Genomic DNA, 9,893 nt, shown 5'->3' with positions numbered 1-9,893 from the left:
CCCACATGCCGCGGAGCGGCGGGGCCCGGGAGCCATGGCCGCGGAGCCTGCGCGTCCGGAGCCTGTGCTCCACGACGGGAGAGGCCACAGCAGAGGGAGGCCCGCATACCACAAAAAAAAAAAAAAAAAAAAGCTGCTTTTGTGAATTGGGCAAGAGTTTCCTCACCCATAAAATAGGGGTAGCATCCACAGGACCAGAGTCTGTCTGTTCAGGTATTTGGGTTGTCTGCTGTGCAAGGGCGTCGCATTTAAGGGTGTAGCATTCATATCACAGCCATATGTTTGTTTATTGAGAGCATGAGGGTGGGCACGGAGTCCTGGAGAGGTGGGTGTGAGCCCCTGCACACACACTGAAAAGCTAGAGTGTGCACACGCCCACCGGCACATGTGCCTACACGCAGCTGCCTTCCGTCCTAACCAGGTCTGGGCACCCCACAAGTGTGCTGCTTTCAACCACGGCTCAAATACCGGTTCTCAGTTCCGAAGCTGATGAGTGTGGAGTGGGACAGAGTGGGCATGCTGCCCGAGATGTGTGGTCCTGGCGTCTGGAGGGGGGATAAGTGGGTGACAGTGCGGTGCACTTGTGTACGCAGCCAGGGGGATGCCCCCTGGGATGCTGGAAAGATCTTCCAGGCAGAACTACCCAGGTTGTCCAATAATATGGCAATTAAAGAAAATTTTTTTTAGCTTGAGGAAGGGGTGATGTACACTGGTGTGGCCCTCGGCGTCCATTCATTCAACAAGTGTTTTTAAAGCATCACGTGGTTAGATGCTGTCCCTGCCCCCCGGTCTCAGAATCCTCCTCTGCTGACCTCCACAGACTAAATGATGTGATGGATGTGGGACACTGGAACACTGGAAATACACGCGTGTAAGTGACGCTTCTACCAGGGATGATGAGGATGATGGTGATGTTTCCTGGACTCTCAGGGTGAGATCTCATTGGCTGGGACAGTCAGGGGTAGGGGGTCAGATGGGTCAGGAACATGGCAATGGGCCATTCAAATGTGAGAAACTTCTCAGCTGCCCTCCTCCCACATCAGGCCCAGGATGGAGGCAGTGACCACAGGACAGGAGCCCTCCTTGCTGCAGTGACTGTTACCACTGGAAGGGGAAACATGGAGGAGGTGCCTGGGGGTGGGGACGCATATGGAGGGCCCACGCCAGCGAGCTTTCCTTCGTTTGTCCTGCCCACCCACTCTGAGATCCCCCCTTCCTCCGTTCCCTGATGCCTTCTCACGGCCTACCTGATGGGGATGGTCCAAGTTATTCCCCAAAGTCCTGCAGGGCCCAGATTCAGGAGGACTTAATGCTCTGAGGTCCCAGTTCCTGCATTTGAGAGCGGGAGTGGTCTCAGGAGACGTGGAGGGGGCTGGGCTGGGCTCCTCTGGGTCCTTCCTTGGAGTTCCAGCACGGAGCCACAGCAGGGCCTGCAGCCTGACAGCACACCTTGCTTTAAGCAGTGTGACTGACTGTGGGCGTGGCTAAGGGGACATTTGGCAAATTCAATTCTTTTTTTTTTTTTTTTTTTTTACTTTTTTTGGCCACACCCCATGGCATGTGAGATCTTAGTTCCCCGACCAGGGATCGAACCTGAGCCCCCTGCATTGGAAGTGCAGAGTCTTAACCACTGGACTGCCAGGGAAGTCCCAAATTCAATTATGTTGAAATGCACCCCATGCTCACAAAAGGCAGTGTATGTTTTTCACCAACTCAAACTCATTTCTGTACGTGTCACGGTCCCTACAGGAAATGCTCGTGAAGACACCTCAGCCACAGAGAATTGAACGGCGGCTGTTTAGGCAGTAGTGGGCCAGGACCAAGCAGCCAACAAGGGGTGGTGAGACCCCCAGGGACAGCAGGAGGCTGGTGCTACCCCTGGGCCTGAAGGGGCCTGGGAGGAGATGGTACTCCTGGAATCTAGCCACGAGGGGCCACAGCATCTGCCAGAACTGCCTGCCGTGAGAAGCAGGAATAAACACCCTGACCTTTCCTTCTATTGGTGCCTTGCGCTGGAGGGCAAGCGAGCCCAGGTCTTTTTTTAAAAAAAAAAAGTTATTTATTTGGTTGTGCCGGGTCTTAGCCGCGGTAGGCAGGCTCCTTAGTAGTGGCATGTGAACTCTTAGTTGCGGCATGCATGTGGGCTCTAGTTCCCTGACCAGGGGTCGAACACGGGCCCCCTGCATTGGGAGCACTTACTCACTGTGCCACCGGGGAAGTCCCAAGCCCAGAACTTGCGGGTAGAGGAATCGGCCTCCCGGAGGCACAGAGCAGGGCAGAGAAGCAGGGAGAAGGGGCCTCAGGGTGGATGGTGAGATAGAGAACGACCAGGACAATGCCCTCATCCTCATTTTTCTGTTTGGCAAGTGTGACTTTCAATGTTGAGGTTTCTTAAAAGAGCCACAGCTATGTGGGATGTATCTAAGGTATGATCATAAAGTAACATTATGAAAATTTTTGTTTTAAACAAACACACTTATACTCGGGAGGTGCTACACTTACTTCTGTGAAAACTTTACTGTTAAGAACATTTTTGTCCCCTCTCTTTTGGAACTGCTCTCAACATCACTTGTGCGTTAAAAAAAAGTAACAATTTCCTTGGGGAAGCACAAATCTTCCTCTCTTGAGGCCTGCAAATAGCCAAAGGGCCTGGAAGATCCTCCAGGGTTCCCAGGACAAAACCCCGAAAAGACCACTAGCCTGGGAGTCAGTGGATTCGCCATGACCTTGAACAAGTGAAGGCCCCTCTTTGAGCCTGGGTTTACTCATTTGTAACATGGATAAGGCACGCATTCTCAAAGGTCCTTGCCAGTTCCTATAGTCTATGATCTTTTCAGAAGCAAGCCTGGTTAATTAGGTGGATGGGGCTGTTCGGGGTCAAAAGCAAGGCATGATTATAATGCAGTGCAACTAATTTTCCCATGTGGCTGGTAAACCAACTCAAATGTTTTGAGCAACGGCACTGTTGAAATACTGCTATGTCTCTAGTGGCCCAAAGCCAAGGCACTGCACCCCCAGGACTTTGCATATTGCTGGCACGTGCGTCTCATTTCTCAAGTCCCGTCTTAGGTCTCTGGCATTGCGTGTTAACTGTGACGTGAGAGATGCTGCTCAGCTTGTAACTGACGTTTCTTTTTTTTTTTTTTACAGTGTATTTATTTTGAATTCAAACCTACAGAGGAGTTGCAAAAATGACACAGTGAATATCCATATAACTTTCACTTAGATATCCCAGTTTTACCTTGTTGGTTTTAATCTCTCTCTCTGTCTCTGCCTCCGTCTCTCTCTCTCTCTCTCTCTCTCTCTCTCTCTCTCTCTCTCTCTCTCTCTCTCTCTCGATGTTATAATTATCATTATATCTGCTGAATCATTTGAAAGTGAATTGCAAACATCATGACCCTTTACTCCTAAATCCTTCAGCATGTATGGACATTCTCTTATATAACCACAAGATAAGAGCCAAATCCAGGAAACTTAACATTGTTATTATTATCTGACATATTGCCCATATTTAAATTTTACCAGTTGCCCCAGTAATTACAATTTCCTTGTAGCAATGTCTTTTTTCCCATTTAGGCTTCAACCATCTGTGATCCCATGTGACATTTAATTGTCATGGTCTCTTTAGCTTCTTCAGTTTGGAACAGTTCCTTTGCTTTTTGTTGTCATTTGTGACACTGAGATTTTTGAAGTGTACAGGGCCAGTTGTTTTGCAGAAACGTCCCTCAGTGTGGGTTTGTCTGAGGATATTTCCTCATGCTTGGGTTCAGGTTATGTGTTCTGGGGCAGGGATCCCACAGAAGTGGAGTGGGGTCACTGCTCAGGACCCTCATGACTTGGATCCCTTGGTGAAGGAGGAGATTGCCAAGTTTCTCCATTGTAACAGCGCCGTGTTTTTTTCCCCTTTGGAATTAACAAGTAAATCCAAGTTTTCAAGAAAGAAGTCCAAGTTTGGGCAAGTTTATTTTGCAAGCAAAATAGGGCTGAAGGGGCTGGTGGCCTGCGTGCCTCGGCCTTGGCGTGCTTTCCGGCAGGGGTTTGGAAACTGGAGTTCTGGCTTTGGGCTTTGCACCACGGAGCAGCTCTCTGTCCGTCCTCCTCAGGACAAAGGATTCGGCGCATGGATGCTTGCCACGGGTCGGGAATGCCAGAGCTGCTTACCGGCCTCTGAATTGCCCCGTGGTGTTAGGCATTTGCTAGTGTTCCCAAGGCTGACTGATGCCAGCAGAGGTGCTGCCGTGCATGGGCCAGAGCAAATGTGTGTGGAACATTCTGCTGAGGCCGGTGGTTTCAATTCCCTTTAAAAATCTCTGTTATTTTCCACCACAAACTTGAGACCTGGCCTTAATGGAAAAACCTCCCAGCAGCGGGGCCGAGGATCGGGAAGGGTTAAGAATGAACAGTTCTCTCGGGACAGGGCCTGGTGGCCCACGGGGTGCCCATCTCTTGAGATCTCATGCTGAGTTCTCACTCGGCCCCTGGCCAGAAGGCTATAGGAAAGTGAGGTTCAGAGAAGTGAAGCAATCCGTCTCCACCCTTAGAGCTCGAAGAGGTGACTCTCTCTAGGTCAATCCAAGCTTTCTAATTAAAAAAAAAGCATTTTGGGACTTCCCTGGTGGTCCAGTGGTTAGGACTCCATGCTTCTCCTGCAGGGGTTCCATCCTTGGTTGGAGAACTAAGATCCCACATGTCAGGGTGCGGCCAGAAAAAAAAAATTTTTTTTTAATTTAAAAAAACATTTTTCCCCCTTTCCCTTGATGCCATTGCTGCTTCCCTGAGGAACCCGGGAATATTTTTCTGTGGAGGTTTTAGGAAATGGAAGCTGTCTTTCAAAATTTGTAGGGCCTTGACCTTTTGAGAACTGAAGCAGTTATTAAATACTTATGGGCAAAGCCCGTTTCCTCAAGGAGCCCACAAGGGAATAAGTAAGGGAATAATAAGGGAATAATGATGATGATGATGATGATGATAATGATAATGATGATGATGATGGTAGCTATCAGTTCTGCCACTTCCTAGCTGTGTGATCTTGGGCAAGTTATTGAACCGCTCTGTGCCTCACTTCCCTTATCTATAAAATAGGGATGATACATTACCTCTCTCATAGCAGTTTTGTGGGGATGATGTAAGTTAACACATACAGTATAATGTATTGGGCATATAGTAAGTACTGGAAGTGTTAGCCATTTCTATTGAAACACATACAGTATGATGTTATTTGGCATACAGTAAGTACTAGAAGTGTTAGCCATTTCTATTGAATACTTACTTTGTGTTAGGCATTGTATATGTATTGTACACACTTTATCTCTTTTGATTTCTACAGCCCTATGAGGTGGGTATTACTTTCCTCAGACATAGAAACTGAGGCTCAGAGAGGTTAAGCAATTATGTTCAGGGTCACACAGCTAGTAAGTGGCAGAAACTGGAGACCCCGGCAACTTGGCTGGTTTCTGGTCCAGCCCAGAAAAGGCTCTTATTCATTTGCCCATTTGGGGGGTAGGGGTAGGCTCCAGGCCTCAAGCGAAGTGAACCCTTGGCTCAGGTTCAAACTTGTCAGCTGCTGCCAGCCCCTCCTCCCCAGTGTTACCCTGGGTCTTTTCCCCTCCTGAGTATTCACTCTTCCAGGATGATGATAAACAAAGGAGAAACGACAATCAAACCATTTGCATTATAACTGCCTCACCCACTGTCCCTGACGGCTGTCCAGGAAGCCTGGAGGCCCCTTCCACCACCCCATCCAGTGGACTGGCTGCCCCCCAGCTTTGGGAATGCAGGCCAGCTGAGGCCTCTGGGGATCCTCTCTTGGGGAGGACCTGGGAATGTGAGGGGGCTCCAGAGAGGAGTTTTGGGAAGGAGGGTTGTTCCCAACCGTGGACAGGCTCCCTCATCCCTTCGCCTGCAGGCCTCCTGGGCCCCAAAGCTGAGGCCAGTTGGAGCCCAGCTTGAGAACTCGCTAATCATCAGCGGTGTGAGCGGTGTGAGCGGGGCACTTGCTCTGTCCCACCCACCAACGGCGCCCCGCCCAAGGGGAAGGAACTGAGGCCTCCACGAGTTTGGACCACTGGCTCTTTCCTCCGGAGATTATGGGGGCCCGAGGGAAGGAGGAAGTAAAAAGCAATCTATGGGGAAAACTGAAAAGCGAGCCCGGGACAGGGCTAGAGTTGGATGCGGCGTGGCCAGTGCCGGGAGGGAGAAGGCAGCAGGGGAGGAGCAAAGCCCCAGGAAGGGGGACGATTTGGAACGAGCAGCTGGGAGCGTGTCAGGGCGTGCGGAGGGAAGGAAAGAAGAGAGGACCTACAGGGAGCAGGGACTGCGCCAAAGGGCTTTGAGGGGACTTTAGCCCCGCTCCCTATCTAAGTCCCTCCTAGCGCCCCAAATGAATTTACCACCTAAATAAAACAGCATTCTTGCCACTTCAAGTTCTTCTGCTCCAACCAGAAACCAGGTGACACCCTTAAGCCCCCCATAATGTAATCAAGGGGCCGCCATTTTCCAGGGAGTAAGAGAGCCTTCCGGAGACTCGCTGTCCCGGAGAAGTGAGGGAGCATGGGAGGGAGGGGCCGGGGAGGGGGGCACAGGACAGTCTCTAGGGAGCATCTGACGCCACGCCCCGTTCGGCCGAACTGCCAATTGCCAGGCCGCATCCAGGTCCCCGTGACTCGTTGCCAGGCAGATTTCTTTCCACCTCTGGGCTGCTGCGAGCCACCATCCCTGCTTTGGCCGAGTGCGGTAGGGCGCGGGGCACAGCGGGGAGGAAAGAGGGGAAGGAAGACCGGGGGTGGGGGTGGGTGAGGGGTGTGGTGCGTCGGGAAGTTGCTGGAGGCCAGGTTCACACCTCCCAGGGAGGGCGCGGCCGCGGGACCTAGCCACCTTACCCTGGTGGGTCCCTAAGCCCTAAGCCTTGCAGGGACACAAGCTTTTCCCTTAGTCAATCGACAGCTTTGTACTCTGAGAAACTGCTGTGCTGGAGAGTGCCAGGGCCCTGTATGTTAATTCTTTGGGATATTTACATTTAAAAAGAGGACTCTGGGGCCCTGGGATGTGGGTCCCTCTTGGTGGTTATTTCAGGCCTTTGGGCAGGACAGCTCTGGGTATTTTGGGCCTGGAGAGCCTTTTAGAAAAGCCTCACAAACAGCGTGGGTAGGTGCCCGCCTTGCTTTCCCCTCTGGGGGCCTGACATGGCCCCTCGCCTGTAGCCCAGCATTCAGACTCCTGCCTGTCTTTTTGTTTGTTTTGTTTTGTACGGCCACGCTGGGCGGCTTATGGGATCTTAGTTCCCCGACCAGGGATCTAACCCATGCCCCCTGAAGTGGAAGTCCAGAGTCTTTACGACTGGATCTCCAGGGAATTCCTGTCCCCTGCCTGTCTTAAGGTCCCCCACTCCAGGCCAGGTGAGGGAGAAGGCTTTTGACAACCCCTGGCTTTCCAGCCAGTGTCCTGTGGCCTGGGTTTGGGGTTTTACCTGGGGGTGTGGTCTCCACCAGGGCACAGGGCCACCATCCTGGCCTCCATCCTCTGGCTTAGTGGCCAGGCAGTGGGGAGGGCTGGAATGTGAACAGGCAGGAGAGAATAATACCAGGGCTTTTTCTGCTTCTAAGAGTGCAAGTTCGCTCACAACTTGAATTTCAAGTGGGCCCTTCAGGCAGATTAGGGATGTTAAGCGAGAGAGTGGAGGCATTCGGTGTGGATTGACTAAATTCCTAGAAAATAAATTCTAGGAATTTTGCTGCGGGAGGGAGAAGTGCCAGGTGGGCATTGTCGGTGCCAAGCGTGGCTGGGGTTAGAGCCGGTGGTCCAGGAGGCCTGGAGGGGAAGAGGTGGTGTTTTTCTTTCCTTCTTCTATTTAAACACCCTGTGTTCCAAAAAGTACTTGTTTCTTGAATCTTATCTAAGAGACAAATGAATGCTTTTAGCTAAAGTTTAAAAAAGTTATTATTATTTGAAAACACTGAGCTGCAGTTCTCCTACGGAGGAGAACCAGTCCCTCTAAATAATGTAACCGCCCTTTGGTAACTGCCCTTTGTTTGAAGGAATTATTGTCCCTAAAAATGGGAAATTACACGTTACTGTTTATCAAAAGGAAATAAACACCTTGAGCTAACAGGGTTCTTGCCACTGGATGGTGATTCCAGACCTTGCCAGCAACCCAGGGAAACAGCCTGCACTGCATGTTTTGCTCACACACACTTTCAGTGTTTTGCGAATTTTAAAGGGGAAACGGCTGGATTCCGTGCGTCCCCCAAAGCTTGCTTGCCCTGTTCTTGTTATGTAATCATGGAGAACCTTTGATAGGGCTTCTCTGGTGGCTGAAATAAGTACAGGAAAAAACATGGGGAGTGGGGCGTGTCTCCCGCTCCCTTTGCTCTGACGTGGATTGGCCCCTTCTCACTAAGGGAGTGAAGAGTTGGCTAGGGATGCTTTATAGAGACAGCATGTAGGTTCACGGAGGGAAGAAAAGGTCTTGGAGGTGGATCTGGGCGTGTCTCAGCCTTTCCGGCTCCACCCAAGGTCCCAGGGAGTCCTCGAGCACTTCCCTATTTTTTTTAAATACTTTTATGAATTTTATTCAATAACACATGTATAGATTCATGTAATTGCCACTGCAATCAGGAAAACCTCCTCATTCCCTGGCAACCACAAATCTGTTCTCCCTCAGTATAGTTTTGTCTTTTTGAGAATGTCATTTTAAAGGAATCACACAGATCATGTGGTAGGTAACCTAAGACTGGTTTATTTCACTCAGCATAATGAGCTTGTTGAAATTTATCCAAGTTGTGTATATTGATAATTCATTCCTTTTTATTGCTGAGTAATATTCCATTGTACGAATGTACCATAGTTTGTTTATCCATTAAACTGTTGAAATACATTTGGGTTATTTCCAGTTTGGCATTCCCGTCTTTTTTTTTTTTTTTTTTTTGCGGTGCGGGCCTCTCACTGCTGTGGCCTCTCCCGTGGCGGAGCACAGGCTCCGGACGCGCAGGCTCAGCGGCCACGGCTCACGGGCCCAGCCGCTCCGCGGCATGCGGGATCCTCATCGGCAGGCGGACTCTCAACCACTGCACCACCAGGGAAGCCCTGGCACTCCCCTCTTTTTAACTCTGGTCCTTGTCAGCCCCTGCAGCCTCAAGCCGGCCTCTCCAGCCACACCCAGCTCTTTCATCTCCTGCTCTCTGGCCCCCTGGCTTTCAACAAGCTTCTCTTCCGCAATCCTTCGGGTTTCAGCTTAGGGAGCATTTCCTCCTGGAAGTCTTCTTCCCCTGACACACAAACACCCCCCCCCCCACGTCTTTCCCCCACAGTCCGTGCACCCGCGTTGCTCTGTACTTTCCTGTTCTCAGCACTATTCATATTAGATCATCAGTAACTGGTTGCTTGTCTAGCTGCCTCCCCATCAGACTGTCAGCTCCGTGAGGGAGGGAGGGAGGCGGTCATCTCATCCACCATCATATTGCCAGCACAGTGCCAGGCACATGGTGCACAGCTTGTGGCAGAAACTCCATCAGCCCTCCTATCACTGTCTTATCACTTAATACACTTCCCCTTAGCGACATGGACTCCTATTTTCCTTCTGTCCATTACTGCATATTTCCCTGATCTCCAATGCATTCCCTTAGACTTTGGGTAAAAACAATCCAACAAAAACAAACAAAATGAAATCCAAAAGCAAACAAAAGAAACAAACACCAGAAATGATTCCCTAGTAAGTTATTACGCAAGTTGTGCAAATCAGCTGCTCTCCTTGAACTGTTGATGAGCCTGATTTAACTTCGGTAAAGGGTGGAAAGTCAGCAAACTTCAAAACCCACACTTTTCCAGCCTTGTTGGGGTGGAAACGGAGGTGAAGCAAACGTCTGGAGACTCAATCTTTTTTTTTTTTTTTTTTTTTT

General features: G+C 50.3%; 1 long non-coding RNA gene across 2 annotated transcripts in view; it reads left to right on the top strand.

Moving 5' to 3' along the window:
- The first annotated feature begins 6,661 nt into the window (after positions 1 to 6,661).
- LOC114485213 (uncharacterized) overlaps positions 6,662 to 9,893 on the top strand; it is a 24,935-nt gene continuing 21,703 nt past the window's right edge. Inside the window, exon 1 of one of the 2 annotated variants that reach the window (XR_003678698.1) lies at positions 6,662 to 6,732. This is a non-coding gene — a long non-coding RNA (uncharacterized lncRNA). The remainder of the gene's footprint in view (positions 6,733 to 9,893) is intronic. The other variant, XR_003678697.1, reaches the window with a different exon arrangement.

This window comes from Physeter macrocephalus, unplaced genomic scaffold (genome assembly GCF_002837175.3).
Source record: "Physeter macrocephalus isolate SW-GA unplaced genomic scaffold, ASM283717v5 random_671, whole genome shotgun sequence".
NCBI classification, from domain to species: domain Eukaryota; kingdom Metazoa; phylum Chordata; class Mammalia; order Artiodactyla; family Physeteridae; genus Physeter; species Physeter macrocephalus.
This window is presented reverse-complemented; position numbering and strand designations above follow the sequence as displayed.